The following is a 14,264-nucleotide window of genomic DNA, read 5'->3' as shown; positions in this document are numbered from 1 at the left end:
TTATTTGATTTCTGTCGGCATAAATGTGTCACCAAGCATATTTTCACCCTTTAATCTAAAGAATCATAAGAGAATCAATGAAACCAACTATATTTGAAAATCAAAATAAAGTCAAGAAATAACTAGTCAGAAGTATAGAACATGGCAATGGTCAGAAGGATAACATCATCTTGCAAAGTTTATTTTAGATTTCAACTAAAATAGTAAGCATTGAAAAATTATGTTAAACCTATCAACATTTCAAAATAAAGATGTTTTATTTCTCCTATTTTACAGCATTTTAAAACTGATATAACTAGAAAGATGTCAAAAAAATGTAATAATAAAAAGGATCTCAAGTAACACACATCAAAGTCGCTGGTGAACGCAGCAGGCCAGGCAGCATCTCTAGGAAGAGGTACAGTCGACGTTTCGGGCCAAGACCCTTCGTCAGGACTAACTGAAAGAAGAGCTAGTATGAGATTTGAAAGTGGGAGGGGGAGGGGGAGATCTCGTGCTTTCCTGGCTTATATGACAAATAATCTCTTCTGGGCTTCCAGCCAGGTACAGGTATCGATTATAACCAAATTGGAATGAAGATGGCAGAGTTTGTCATTGAAACATTGGTTATAATCTATATCTGTGCCTGGCTGGAAAGTTAAATGCAAAATATTTAGACAAATGAACTCCGCACCAAAAGGTACTAAGTAAATTAAAATCAAGTCACAAAATATATGCCTAATGAATACAAACTAAGTAAATGGGGAAAGTTACTTAATTATCAAGAATATCACAGGTCTTGTTTTTTCAGTTTTTTTATTAATGATTGGAATTTATCAAATTAGAAGACAATACTTCTCCTAATCTAGGGTCCTGATCGCTATAACATCAGTTGCAAATTCTAATCTTTGACATTTCAGAATGGATACCATAAGCCTGCCAATAATTAAGTTTTTTTATTGGTTTAAGGCAATTCCATCTGTGTTTTGTTCAGTACAACTTTCCACAGGCCTGTTACAATCCAAAATTGAGTCAGCCTACACTAAATCAGAAGACAGAAGCAAGTCACAAATACACTGAGAAAACAAAAGAAAATGACCAGGACCAATTAAAATCGCCTTTTTTATATATAAATATAGATCAAAGTTATTTTAAATAAAATAGAACTAACCCTCACCTTATAAAAATCTGTTTTGCAAAGCAATCAGTAAACCTTAAAGTGTGAGTGATGGGGTTTGAGAATTCTAATACAAGTCACATCATCACAGCAAGTAGCTGGCCTGTGGTGTAGTGGCATCTGTACTGGACTTTGAGACGAGTGGTCTTGGGTCTGAACCTGGCTGGCTCCTGGCAAGCTTTCCATCCGTGATGGGTTAAGCATCACGCTAACCTCATTAAAAAAAAACAGAATAACGCTAAAGGGCATGGTTGCTGCCCAATGCGCCACGAGGCGCAGACAGGAACAACAACAACAATCAGAGGAACAGCCACCAAAAAACTACGATTCAGTGGGGTGGCAGTGAAAAACGACCAACAGCTGCAGTCAATATTCTCATTTATCAATTACAAGATGGAGTATAGCTTTAAGAATCTACACATTTCACTTAAATTACTTTTATTGTTAATAAATGTATCTCAAATTGGTGAAAGGATTGGCCGGTTTCCTTTCCTTGGTTCTGTAACAATCAGTCTGATAGAGATTCTTCTCACAAACTAATACAACATACTCAAAGTCATACCGAAGCACTAATCAATAAACATGATCCCAATGAATTTTGGTTCGCAGTTGGATTGTCAAGTTAAAGAACTTTTACCCATGCGACGGCTTTGCACTTGTGAAATGGGAGCAACACTGATCAGAAAGAACTTACTTATAAGGAAAACAAGCTGATTTTAGTCAATCAGAATGACTTTCTATAAACAAATTGTTAGCAGTCTTACAGAATTATCTGAAGAAATAAGAGATAACCAAGAATAAATATACAACTAATTCTTTTTAAAAGCATCTGATAAAGTTCCTTGTAAAAGATGTGACAAAGATAATAGCACATATAATTAAATATATTGTTTGTAAATTGATGGAGAATGCCCAAAGGGTAAAAAGTGTCGTGTTATATAAAAAAATTCTCAGACTGTAACAATTGATGCAAGATGTTTCATGGACACTGTGCTGTCATTATATTAAAACTGGATCAGTGACAACTACAGTGTAATCTGTAAGAAGTAAAAAATTTTGTGGAAAAGTCAAAATACAGCTTAAATGAAAAATAATAAATAGTGTAACCAGCACAATTACCTTTGTGAGCAGACACAAAAGCCAATAAAAATTAAACAAATTTTTCAGTTTGTTGGTTCTTAAATTACAAGTCACATTCAACTGTTGGTGAGCATTTCACAATGCAACACACACAAAATGCTGGTGGAACACAGCAGGGCAGACAGCATCCATAGGAAGAAGCACAGTTGACGTTTCGGACCGAGACCCTTTGTAAGGAGTCCTGACGAAGGGTCTCGACCTGAAACGTTGACTGTGCTTCTTGCTATGGATGCTGTCTGACCTGCTGCGTTCCACCAGCATTTTATGTGTGCTGCTTGAATTTCCAGCATCTGCAGATCTCCTCGTGTTTGCATTTCACAATGCAATTAGGATTGCCAATGTGATCTCCCCGATACTAGCTTTGAGAGCAGATTCCGCAGGTATAAATCCTGTTGGATTTAAATCAAGGTATTGTACAGTAACAAAATTTGAAAAAGTACCAAAATATAAGCAAACAAATGCTTTTTATAATCAGTCTTGCACCAGCACGGACAGCATAGTAATAACAAGTTAGCAGGCAAAAATAGATTGGATAATCACAGGTCTATAGAAGAAACACCATTAGGATGTTAACAATTGTTCAACCCAGTTTGGCAAAAGTCTAAACCAGGGAAGGTAGCGCACCTGTGGCTGACGAGGGAAATTAGGGATAGTATCAATTGCAAAGAAGAAGCATACAAATTAGCCAGAAAAAGCAGCACACCTGAGGACTGGGAGAAATTCAGAGTCCAGCAGAGGAGAACAAAGGGCTTAATTAGGAAAGGGAAAAAAGATTATGAGAGAAAGATGGTGGGGAACATAAAAACTAACTGTAAAAGCTTTTATAGACATGTGAAAAGAAAAAGATAGGTTAAGACAAATGTAGGTCCCTTACAGTCAGAAACAAGTGAATTGATCATGGGGAACAAGGACATGGCAGACCAATTGAATAACTACTTTGGTTCTGTCTTCACTAAGGAAGATGTAAATAATCTTCCGGAAATAGTAGAGGACCAAGGGTTTAGTGAGATGGAGAAAGGGAGGGAAATGCATGTTAGTAAGGAAGTGGTGTTAGGTAAATTGAAGGGATTAAAGGCAGATAAATCCCCAGGGCCAGATGGTCTGCATCCCAGAGTGCTTAAGGAAGTAGCCCAAGAAATAGTGGATGCATTAGTGATAATTTTTCAAAACTCTTTAGATTCTGGATTAGTTCCTGAGGATTGGAGGGAGGCTAATGTAACCCCGTTTTTTAAAAAAGGAGGGAGAGAGAAACCGGAGAATTATAGATTGGTAAGCCTGACATCAGTGGTGGGGAAAATGCTAGAGTCAGTTATCAACGATGTGATAACAGCACATTTGGAAAGCAGTGAAATCATCGGACAAAGTCAGCATGGATTCGTGAAAGGAAAATCATGTCTGATGAATCTCATAGAATTTTTTGAAGATGTAACTAGTAGAGTGGATAGGGGAGAACCAGTGGATGTGGTACATTTGAATTTTCAAAAGGCTTTTGACAAGGTCCCACACAGGAGATTAGTATGCAAACTTAAAGCACACGGTATTGGGGGTATGGTATTGATGTGGATAGAGAACTGGTTGGCAGACAGGAAGCAAAGAGTGGGAATAAATGGGACCTTTTCAGAATGGCAGGTAGTAACTAGTGGGGTACCGCAAGGCTCAGTGCTGGGACCCCAGTTGTTTACAATATACATTAATGACTTAGATGAGGGAATTAAATGCAGCATCTCCAAGTTTGCAGATGACACGAAGCTGGGCGGCAGTGTTAGCTGTGAGGAGGATGCGAAGAGGATGCAGGGTGACTTGGATAGGTTCGGTGAGTGGGCAAATTCATGGCAGATGCAATTTAATATGGATAAATGTGAGGTTATCCACTTTGGTGGCAAGAACAGGAAAACAGATTATTATCTGAATGTTCGCCGATTAGGAAAAGGGGAGGTGCAACGAGACCTGGGTGTCATTATACACCAGTCATTGAAAGTGGGCATGCAGGTACAGCAGGCGGTGAAAAAGGCGAACGGTATGCTGGCATTCATAGCAAGAGGATTCGAGTACAGGAGCAGGGAGGTACTACTGCAGTTGTACAAGGCCTTGGTGAGACCACACCTGAAATATTGTGTGCAGTTTTGGTCTCCTAATCTGAGGAAAGACATTCTTGCCATAGGGGGAGTACAAAGAAGGTTCACCAGATTGATTCCTGGGATGGCAGGACTTTCATATGATGAAAGACTGGATCAAATAGGCTTATACTCGCTGGAATTTAGAAGATTGAGGGGGGAATCTTATTGAAACGTATAAAATTCTAAAGGGATTGGACAGGCTAGATGCAGGAAGATTGTTCCCGATGTTGGGGAAGTCCATAACAAGGGGTTACAGTTTAAGGATAAAGGGGAAGCCTTTTAGGACCGAGATAAGGAAAAACTTCTTCACACAGAGAGTGGTGAATCTGTGGAATTCTCTGCCACAGGAAACAGTTGAGGCCAGTTCATTGGCTATATTTAAGGAGTTAGATATGGCCCTTGTGGCTAAAGGGATCAGGGGGTATGGAGAGAAGGCAGGTACAGGGTTCTGAGTTGGATGATCAGCCATGATCGTACTGAATGGCGGTGCAGGCTTGAAGGGCCAAATGGCCTACTCCTGCACCTATTTTCTATGTTTCTATGAAACTTCTTAGAGTCTTTTCAATGATTTGATCTGGTATTGTAAATTTGATAGCACTACGATTTAACTACGTCGATGATTTAATATAACACCAAGGACCTTCGGAGGGTTTTGGCCCACTGTTCAACAAACACATTGAGGTGTTTGGATTGGAAACAACTGAAACCTCAGTGATACATTAACTGACATAGCATATGTGGTTAAGTTGCCAAAATGATTTCTCTTGCATACTCTGAAGGGACAATGGAATAAACTTATTTCAATTAATGAGTCAGATCACTGGCTCATAAATAAATTGTTACTTCTTTCATGGAATAGATTGTTCTCAATGTTATGTTTACACACACTGAAGGGATGATATAAGATATATTTCATGTTAATACATAATGAAAAAAGCAGATTTTAATACTCTTTAAATAATATCCTTTTAAAATTATCTACACAGTAGAGTACATTAACATACAGAACCGCAATAGAAAAGTTTGTAAAGAAAAACTACCTTGCAGAACTCCATAAGTAAATTGACTTAAGTTTCCATAGTAAATTTCCATAAGTAAATAACAGTTAACAGACCTCTAATGATGTCATCCATTTGTTTTTTTTAATTTTGGATCTGAGCCAAAGTTTATTTGAATAAACCCATAAAACCCTTAGGTGTATTTTATTTTTATAGGAAGAATGTAAATACAAAATAGCTTTTGTAAAAAGTCTTGCTAGTCCAATATCATATGGATCATATAGTATTTTGGCTTCTCTGACTCAATGCAGCAGAACTGAAATAATTTTGTTTGCTCTTCAATCTCCATGGGCCTCTGCCTTTGACCTGATCAACTTTCCCTGCTGCTCTCTCAAGCTAAACACAGAGAAGTGCTACTTAGGCATCCAGTTAGACCTTGAACCAAGCTTTAAACCCGAAATACAATCTTACTCACAGAATCCATTTCCTCCATCTCCAAAATGCAGCCCACTACAATTTTGCTGCAGGTACAATATTCATTTACACCTCTATCACTATCTTGAAGATTACTCAAGTTATTACACTCCAAACGTCCCCACACTACCTTCCAAAATATCACACAGTCCATAACAAAGTAATCCTATCGTGGCCACAAAAAGAAAGAAGTCTCTCATGATCATTAGATACTTCTGTCATGCAGTTTCTTCTGTAACCCTGAGAAATGCAGCAGTCATTTTGTTCACAACAATGTCCTGCATGATGAAATAATCTACAAATATTGGCCAGGAAAACAATCCATTTTAACCCAATTACGCTGGACCAGAATCTTTTGCCAGAGGTGTCCTCCACAACTCAGCTGGAATTTGCCAGGGTCAATTTCCTGCAAAATGGCAGCCTGACCTACAGCGCCAAGTTCCCAGCATGTGGCAGGTCTTGCACAGCCCAATGCCATCAAATAGGTGGGCCAGAACAAACACTACCCACAAAACGGCTGAAAAAAAAACTGATAAAAGCTAATCCACACCCACTATTTAGCAAACTGCCAAACTTGCCTAGAACTGAAGGCTGACAAACGTCTATGACATTCAGCTGCACTCAAAAGCTATGTTAAATTAATTACAAATTTTTAAAAACTAAAATTTGAAATGAACACTTTAATAACAACTGAAATAATTCAATTAAACTCCATTAACTTAACATAATTTAACTAAAAGTTTCCTTGATAGCTTGCAGATGTTCACATCATTCACATAAATGATTTGTCATTACTGGAGCAGATCTAACTCTGCTCACCAGCACAGTGGAATTTCTGCAATTTAGTCATCTTGACTCCTTGTGGAGTTCAGCAATAGTGCCAGAATGGCAGCTACAGTTTCAGGGTTGGATGTTTGCACACATGCAGAAAACCCAAACCCTGTTTGTAGTTATACTGTACAGGGAAATATCAGAAACACTGACATGTACTGATGAACTTTGGGCAACTCACAAATCAATCTGAGGATGCACTATTCACATCCTGTGTTCCTCTGACATTAATTTACTGTTTGCTTCCTATTCTCACTGTTCCAACACCAAAGATCTATCACATTCCACATGTCCCATCCTATCACCCTAACTGCTACTTTGTGGGATCACATCATCCTTAGTAAAAACTTTCAAAAATCTTTTTTAATGTGCTCTCAGTACCCCATTCCTTCTTATCACTTTGAGTGACGCACTTTATTCAATTCCTTTATTAAAGCTTTTATTTGCATGCACCTAAGTTTGCATTTCATGTTCATAAAATAATTTCTTAATTAAATGATATTCAGAATTTAATTATTTTTAAAGACTGTATTAATCAAGGTTGATTTTAATAGTATCTAAAATGTATAGACCATAAGAGCATTTTTTATATTTTTAAAAAGTTTCCAAAATAGTTGCATTTCTGAAAAATTCATGAGATACAATTGTGCTTATGCAACTTTTTAATGTAAATCTGTTCCACTTTACATATAATGCTTGAATCTATAGTATTAAGCCTAACCTACTTTGCATATCAAATGTGCAATTACACAATAAAATACACCTTTGAACATTATCAGTATCTCATTACTCATATTTAGTTTAGTGCATAGTTAATTTAGTTCTTGGTAATCAGTGATGAGCAAAACAGGTGGCTTATGGAGGCCATGCAGCTTTTAACTGCAATCACTTTTCAAAAGGTCAATACTAAGCTTTTAATATTTATCCATTTTATAATGTATCCCTCGAGGCTTAACATTAATATCCTGATTTGTATTAAGATTGTTTCACTTAAGGAAATGCAGCAGGAAATATACCATAACAATATTATAATACATTGCATTTGAATAGCTAAAAGGCAAAATATGCTCTTTACAAACTTATACACTGCAAAAATCCTATTCCAGTATTCCAGTGCATTGCAAGAAGTGGTAGAAATTGGAGTTAATTAAGCAGATTTTGTTATCTCCCTTTTTTATGATTGTAGAATGGGTGTTATTGCTCTTGCTGATACCAATCCACAATCTGATTTCCATAAATTTGTACCAACAGGGACAGCAGCACTGTTGGGAGGTACTGCTACTTTCTGAATAAACTGTTAACCGAGAACCTACTTACTGTCTTAGGTGGATGCAAAAGGTCCTATTATACTACTTAGAATTATAGCAAAAAAGTCACGCTCTTTGTACTGATTAATATTTATTTCTCAGTCCACATTACTACAATGGATCCAACCGTCACCATTAGCTGCACAAACTTTTCATGCACAAATTAATTGCCCAGCTTTCTACAAAAGTAGTTTTACGTTTAAAACTGATCAGCCAGCTGCCAGTTGCCTGGAATGTTTTAAATTATTATCTCTCTACAACATTAAGATGCTACTTCTAAACAGTTTAAAATCATTACTTGTTAAGATGTTTATTCAACATTTAAAACCCTCACCAATCCAGTCAGTCCTCTGGAGTTTTCAAATATTATATATACAAACTTATTTATAATACATACATACACTTTACACTGTGTTTCAAATGATGAGTACAAAGGAAAGAGTTACAAACAGCCGAAAGGTTCAAAATTCCTCCTCCCTCCATCTCCTGTGCCTCAAAGTTCTGGTATTAATCCAGACTGTGCTCTTACCCTACTTCAGTCATAACCTCAGCAATTCAATCTGTGCATCCTCTCACCCATCTCCTCCATGCTTTAAGCCATTGTCCAGACTCTCATTCTTTGATTTCACCTTACTTCTTTCTGGCATGCCTCTGAAGTGATCTGAGACATCTTTCTACATATTGAAGTCTATATGGAAATAATCGTTTTTGCAAATGTAAAATAAATGATACCCGATACAAAAATCTAACATGTAACTGTACTCTTAAAAAAGCAGGTTATTTTGCTTTAACCGTGGTGTTTACCATTTCAGATTAGCAATGTGTGTTCATTCAGCCTCCAGAAGACACAAGGTGGACAGAAAATACCTGTAATTTTTACTATTGACGCAACATTCTTTTCGGCACACTTCCATCAATGTCTCTTTTCTTTGCTATGGTAACAATCAAATGCATGTTCATACCCTTTGCTAACTTGAAGCGCGTTCATAAAATCTGACCTAGTTAGATGACTATCGCCCTGCACAGACCAACTTAATCCAATATATATGTAAATTGTAAACCCAGCTTCCAAGTAACGTGTTTTCAAGTTGCTCTTGCTCTAACAAATCAAAGACGAAATGCCAAGAGATGGATGGGTACACCTGAGCTCCAATGTAGTTTACTTGTGTTCTGTAGTTTTTATTGGTTTGGCTGGAATTTAAGTTCGTTATTTGTGCGGACGCAACATTTTAACAAATGGAAAATACATAAAACACCGGTCGAGCTCTTCTTGAGAGGGGACAAATACCATTTTAATAACAGAACGTCTTTGCTAACTAACTTTATCTTGAGATGAAATCTGGGTTAAAACTTTCTGTTACTGTAAATACTGTCCTTCTCTAGGCCTTTTACAAGGAGACAAGACAATCAGTTTCAACCACAGAAAGCGATGGGACCTTTTATCCAGTACCCTAATAGAGAGATAGACAACTAAATTTCTAAAAACAAAGTAAGTATTTTAACACAAAAATAAACAAACACAAACATATCACTCTAATAATAAGCAAGCTGTCTCCAACATTCTCCTCATTTTTACCCCACCCCCAACACGTGAGGGGACAACTGCAGGGCCGCAGATGATTTTTTTTCCCCTGTTGTGGGGGACTTACTTCAACAAACTCGAAGCTCCGACGGGCTTCAAAGTCTCTACGTCCGATATTCTTAACGTTGGCGACCTATTTGTAAATTTAACACGATACGAGAAGCAGAAAAGGCCAACTTTTTCTTTTCTTTTTAAAAAAATAACATGCACAGGAGGAAGGTTTTTGTTTCTGTTCAGTAAAACTTGAAGCAGGGATGAGGTCATTGGTTTAAAAATAAAAGGATGGCGTCATTTCAGACCAATCCCACTGACAGCCACTTACCAGAGAAGAGACTGGGCTAAAGCCAACCATTCACTCGGCTTTCCAGCACCGCCAGCCCACCTTCCACCGCACTTTGTAACTATTTACAGTAAATACGTTTAGATGAATGTGATAAAAACTATCCCCTCATCACCTTTCCCCGTCTTTCCCCATGACCCGACTTCTTGCTACTTTGTTTGGAACGGGGCGGGATTACAGTGAGCAGCGTTTGAAGGACAATGCACCGTATTCAAATTATCCTGCTCCCTGGGACAGCTTCCAAGCAGTTTTTTTTTACGTTTTATTCCCTCCCCCGCCTGCTCCTTTTCCATCGTCCGTGTTAGGATTAAATATAATTCTCGACTATAAACGCTTCATGTTACAGGTATGGCATGATGTTCCAAGAGGGAAATCTAGACACCGATTAGTTAGGACTAGGTGTTTCATATTGTGTTGGATTCAATGTCCAGGGTAATGGCTGTGTTTTATTAATCCCAGCGGTAGATCCATTGAGCTACATGCAGAATATAATGACAAGGAGTGATAAGGTTCATTTCAGAAACTCTTGGTACGACAGTTCCCCTTGCATATTTATGCTGGATATAATTTAGTATTCATACCAATAATTACATTTGAAGCTCTTGACAAGATTAAAAAAACAGAAAAAATAAATTAGATTATTAATTGTTTTGGTATAGTTCCTCTTTCTAAAGAGTTTTATTTGTTTTAAGAATCTCATTCGACTTCCATAGAATATCCAGTTTCTGTTTAGAAAAGGAATCTATCAATGTTTCTTAAAACAATCTTAATTTTGATTTAGGATGTCTCTTAAATATTGTGTTCTATCAGTTGAAGTCTGGTTAAATCTCCTTCACAGAATCCAGTAAATTTCCCAGTTGAAAGGTAAGAGCAACATGTAGAAAAGTTACAGGGGGAATGGTAAGCATAAACTTACATTTTGTTTTTTTTTTCCCAGTTTGCCACCATGGCTGGATTTTATCAAAAGAAATTAAGCAATTATCTGATAAACTGTGCACAGATTAGTCCACTGCAGTTTTTATTAAAATCTGGCTATTTAAAGGAACATATAATAAATTAAAACACCACATCAAAAGAGAAGTATGTTTAAAGATTCTAATAGTTTATTTAAATATATTGAATTAACTCTGTAGTGTGTGAATTTTTTTTGCTCTTCAATATTTTAGTAATTTTTTTAGGGAGATGCTCAGCAGAGATAAGAGTTTCTGTCAGAGCTGGATTGAATAACTTAAAATAACAAACTAACCCACTATATTTTTCTTTTAATCTAATGGAATACAATGATAAAATATGGAGATTGTTAACGGGTGACTTAACTAATGTTTCAGCCAGGAACCAATAAAGGCAGAGGTGGACTTAAAGATGTACTGGGGGGAAAGAAAGACATTCTATACGTTTCGCACGAATCATACCTGTCAGTGATTACAGGTGTTGTTAATTGGTGAATTGCTTTGAAAGATTTTTTCTTTATGATATTGTAAATAATGAAAATATGACACACTTACGTATTAATGTGAACGACGGGGGAATAGATTGGTCCAAATTTATTAAAGAGAATGCAAACCTATAAGATTAATTTACAAAATTAAAATACATATTTAGTACAAAGCATGATAAATAAACATAGTGGAGGATTTTCCCATTTGACCCCAAGATCTACTTCCAACTAGTCTCTCCATTTATAAATGTTGTTTATCTCCTCTCCTGCATCTACTTACTTGTAGCTGAAACCTTCGTCCATTGTTATTTCTGGATTTTCCCGTTGGCTTCCCTCATAGCATTCTCTATAAACATATTGAAAGTTCTATTGTCCAACTGACCAAGCTAGCACTAATCACATCAATTCATTACCAGTCAGCTTTCTACTTTGATCAAGTCATCATCTGTGCTATGGTGTGGTTTGAAATTATGTTCAATGATAGTATTGTGATGCCATCTGAGATCACTGCATTCGTATAACCAAAGACCAGGGGGTCCCCACCTTCTTTGTTTTGTCATGGATTCCTACCATTAACCAAGGTGTCCATAGACCCCAGGCTGGGAACCCCTACCACAGACCATAAGACATAGGAGCAGAATCAGGCCACTCAGCCTTTCAAGTCTGGTCAGCCATCCACCATGGCTGATTTACTACCCCTCTCCTCCCAATCTCCTACTTTCTTCCTGTTATTGTTAACACCCTCATTATTATGAACCTATCAACCTCCATTTTAACTAGACCCAATGACATGGCCTCCACAACCGATTGTGTCAATGAATTCTACAAAATTCCATCTCATCTGTATTCTAAAGGGATATCCTTCTATTCTGAGATTGTACGCGCCATCAGATCCTAGGCTTTCCCATTATCAGAAACATCCTTTCTATGTTATCTCGGGCTTTCAATATTCAGTATGTTTCGATGAGATACCACCCCGCCCTCCCCATACTTCCAAACTACAGCAAGTACAGTCCCAGAGCTATCAAACGCTACTCACATGTTAACCCTTTCATTCCTGGGATCATTCTCGTAAACCTCCTCTGGACCGTCTCCAATGGCAATACATCCTTTCGTAAATATGGGTACGTTTGACAATAATAAACCAATACCAATGCCAAAACCAAAATGTTAAAACCAACAGTGAGGAGAGGCTAGATTGGGTGGTTTTCCTAGCCGTGAAGGGGGCTGAGAGAGGCCAAACAAAACGTATATAAAATTAAGAAGAGCATAGATAGGGTAGAGATCAGGACAGCTTCCCCCCAGCAAGCATATCTAAAGTAAGGCATAGCAACAACTCAAACAACCCACTGCTGCTGCTGGCAACCACGCAGGGAGTTATCATTGCATGACGTGCCCTTTGATAGTGTTCAAAGTTGAAGAAATATATTTGGCCCTTTATTAGCAACAAGCAAAACACACAATCTTGAAGCAATGAAACTTATGAAATTAAAAACTAGTAGTATTAAACGTACTTAAGCAAAGTTAAGCAATTTCAAATGCAATTAAGCTCTGTAAGTGGTCAACAAAAGACGTGACTCCCAATGGTCCCCAGCTCTAAACTGTCCAGAACAAAGCATAAATACATGGCTAAACCCTTTGCTTTTACCACGCCCCCACCCACATGACTATTTAATATGATAAACATGCAATACAGAACACAGTGTGGATAGAGAACAGATACATGTCTTCTACAGATGCATGGGTTCTGAGGACACACTTCTTCATCCAGAACCTTGACTTCACTGCTTAAATGGGTGGTGGAAGTAGGTATGCTGATAACACACAAGTAGCATTTGGACAAGCATTTGAACAGCCAAGTGCTATCAAGTGGAATTAATATAAAAGTTACTTGACAGTTGGCGTGAACATGATGACCAAATAGTCAACATTCCCCTGTGATTTTTTTATATATATAGCTGTGCGGACCAACCACTGCTCTGAGCAGGAGATGTTTACACGGCCTGAAAACTGCATGGCACTTTAAATGTTTTCTTTTGTAATATGCAAAATATGAATATTTAGAGTGAAAATGGAAAAGTCACATACTTTTTATTTTATTTCTTAATTGAAGGGTATAATGAAATACAGTACAACAGAGAAAATCCTTTCACATTTTGTAAATGTTCTTCTGTCTGACTTTATTACAAATCCACTGTCTATAAACACTGTACAGATTAATTTTGCATCCAGATGAAAGATACGTCTTAATCCTCATTAGATCATCCAAATGTTCCACTTATAGTCTGTTTCTGGATTTACATTTGATTGAATTCATAAGACTGAATCCACTGGAAGCTTGAAATGTTCCAACAATGTCTACAAGAATTGACAATTCTTCAAATTCTTTGTTTAATGAGCTACCGACTTCCATCTGTGTTTATTGTTACAATTTGTAACAGTGTTGTAACTTGAAACACTGACAATGTAAAGTAGGTTGAAGCTCTAAAATGTTTAAAAGTAAAGGTTGTGGTATGTTTATTACTTTTAAAATATATGGATTCTATTCATTAACATAATTAATTACAGGGTATGTCATAATTATATTAACAGATTTTAAAATTACATGAGCATAATTTCAAAATTATATTAATGTTTTACTGTGTAAAAGTAAGTTCCAGCTGCACAACGACTAAGGTTATGTGCAGTGAAGCATTGCAGTTACTGCATGGCTGCACAGCCATGTAGCTTAGAGGGAGCAATGCAAGTTGCTCACAAGCGCTTTAATTGTTTTATTAACTCCCAATTATCTTCTTCTTAGGCAGTCCCTGGGGGTCAAAAGTGATAGGAATTCCATTAGTCCATTTTGCAACACCTTGCCAATGAAATCTATATTTGATAA

The 14,264-nt window shown here is 37.1% G+C and overlaps 1 protein-coding gene across 4 annotated transcripts in view; it reads right to left on the bottom strand.

Moving 5' to 3' along the window:
* The window catches only part of dusp16 (dual specificity phosphatase 16), a 57,701-nt gene extending 46,233 nt beyond the window's left edge, over nucleotides 1-11,468 (bottom strand). For 2 of the 4 annotated variants that reach the window (XM_063057933.1, XM_063057929.1), the window contains exon 1: nucleotides 9,673-9,864. The gene's annotated coding sequence lies outside the window, so the exon portion shown is untranslated. Of the gene's footprint in view, nucleotides 1-9,672; nucleotides 9,865-9,927; nucleotides 10,113-11,450 lie in introns of those variants that run through there. The other 2 variants (XM_063057935.1, XM_063057930.1) reach the window with 2 other exon arrangements.
* Between the last annotated feature and the right edge of the window lie 2,796 nt (nucleotides 11,469-14,264).

Source organism: Mobula hypostoma, chromosome 9, assembly GCF_963921235.1.
Source record: "Mobula hypostoma chromosome 9, sMobHyp1.1, whole genome shotgun sequence".
In the NCBI taxonomy this organism is placed as follows: Eukaryota; Metazoa; Chordata; class Chondrichthyes; order Myliobatiformes; family Myliobatidae; genus Mobula; species Mobula hypostoma.
The sequence above is the reverse complement of the archived record's forward strand: the minus strand, read 5'-3'. Positions and strand labels throughout refer to the sequence as shown.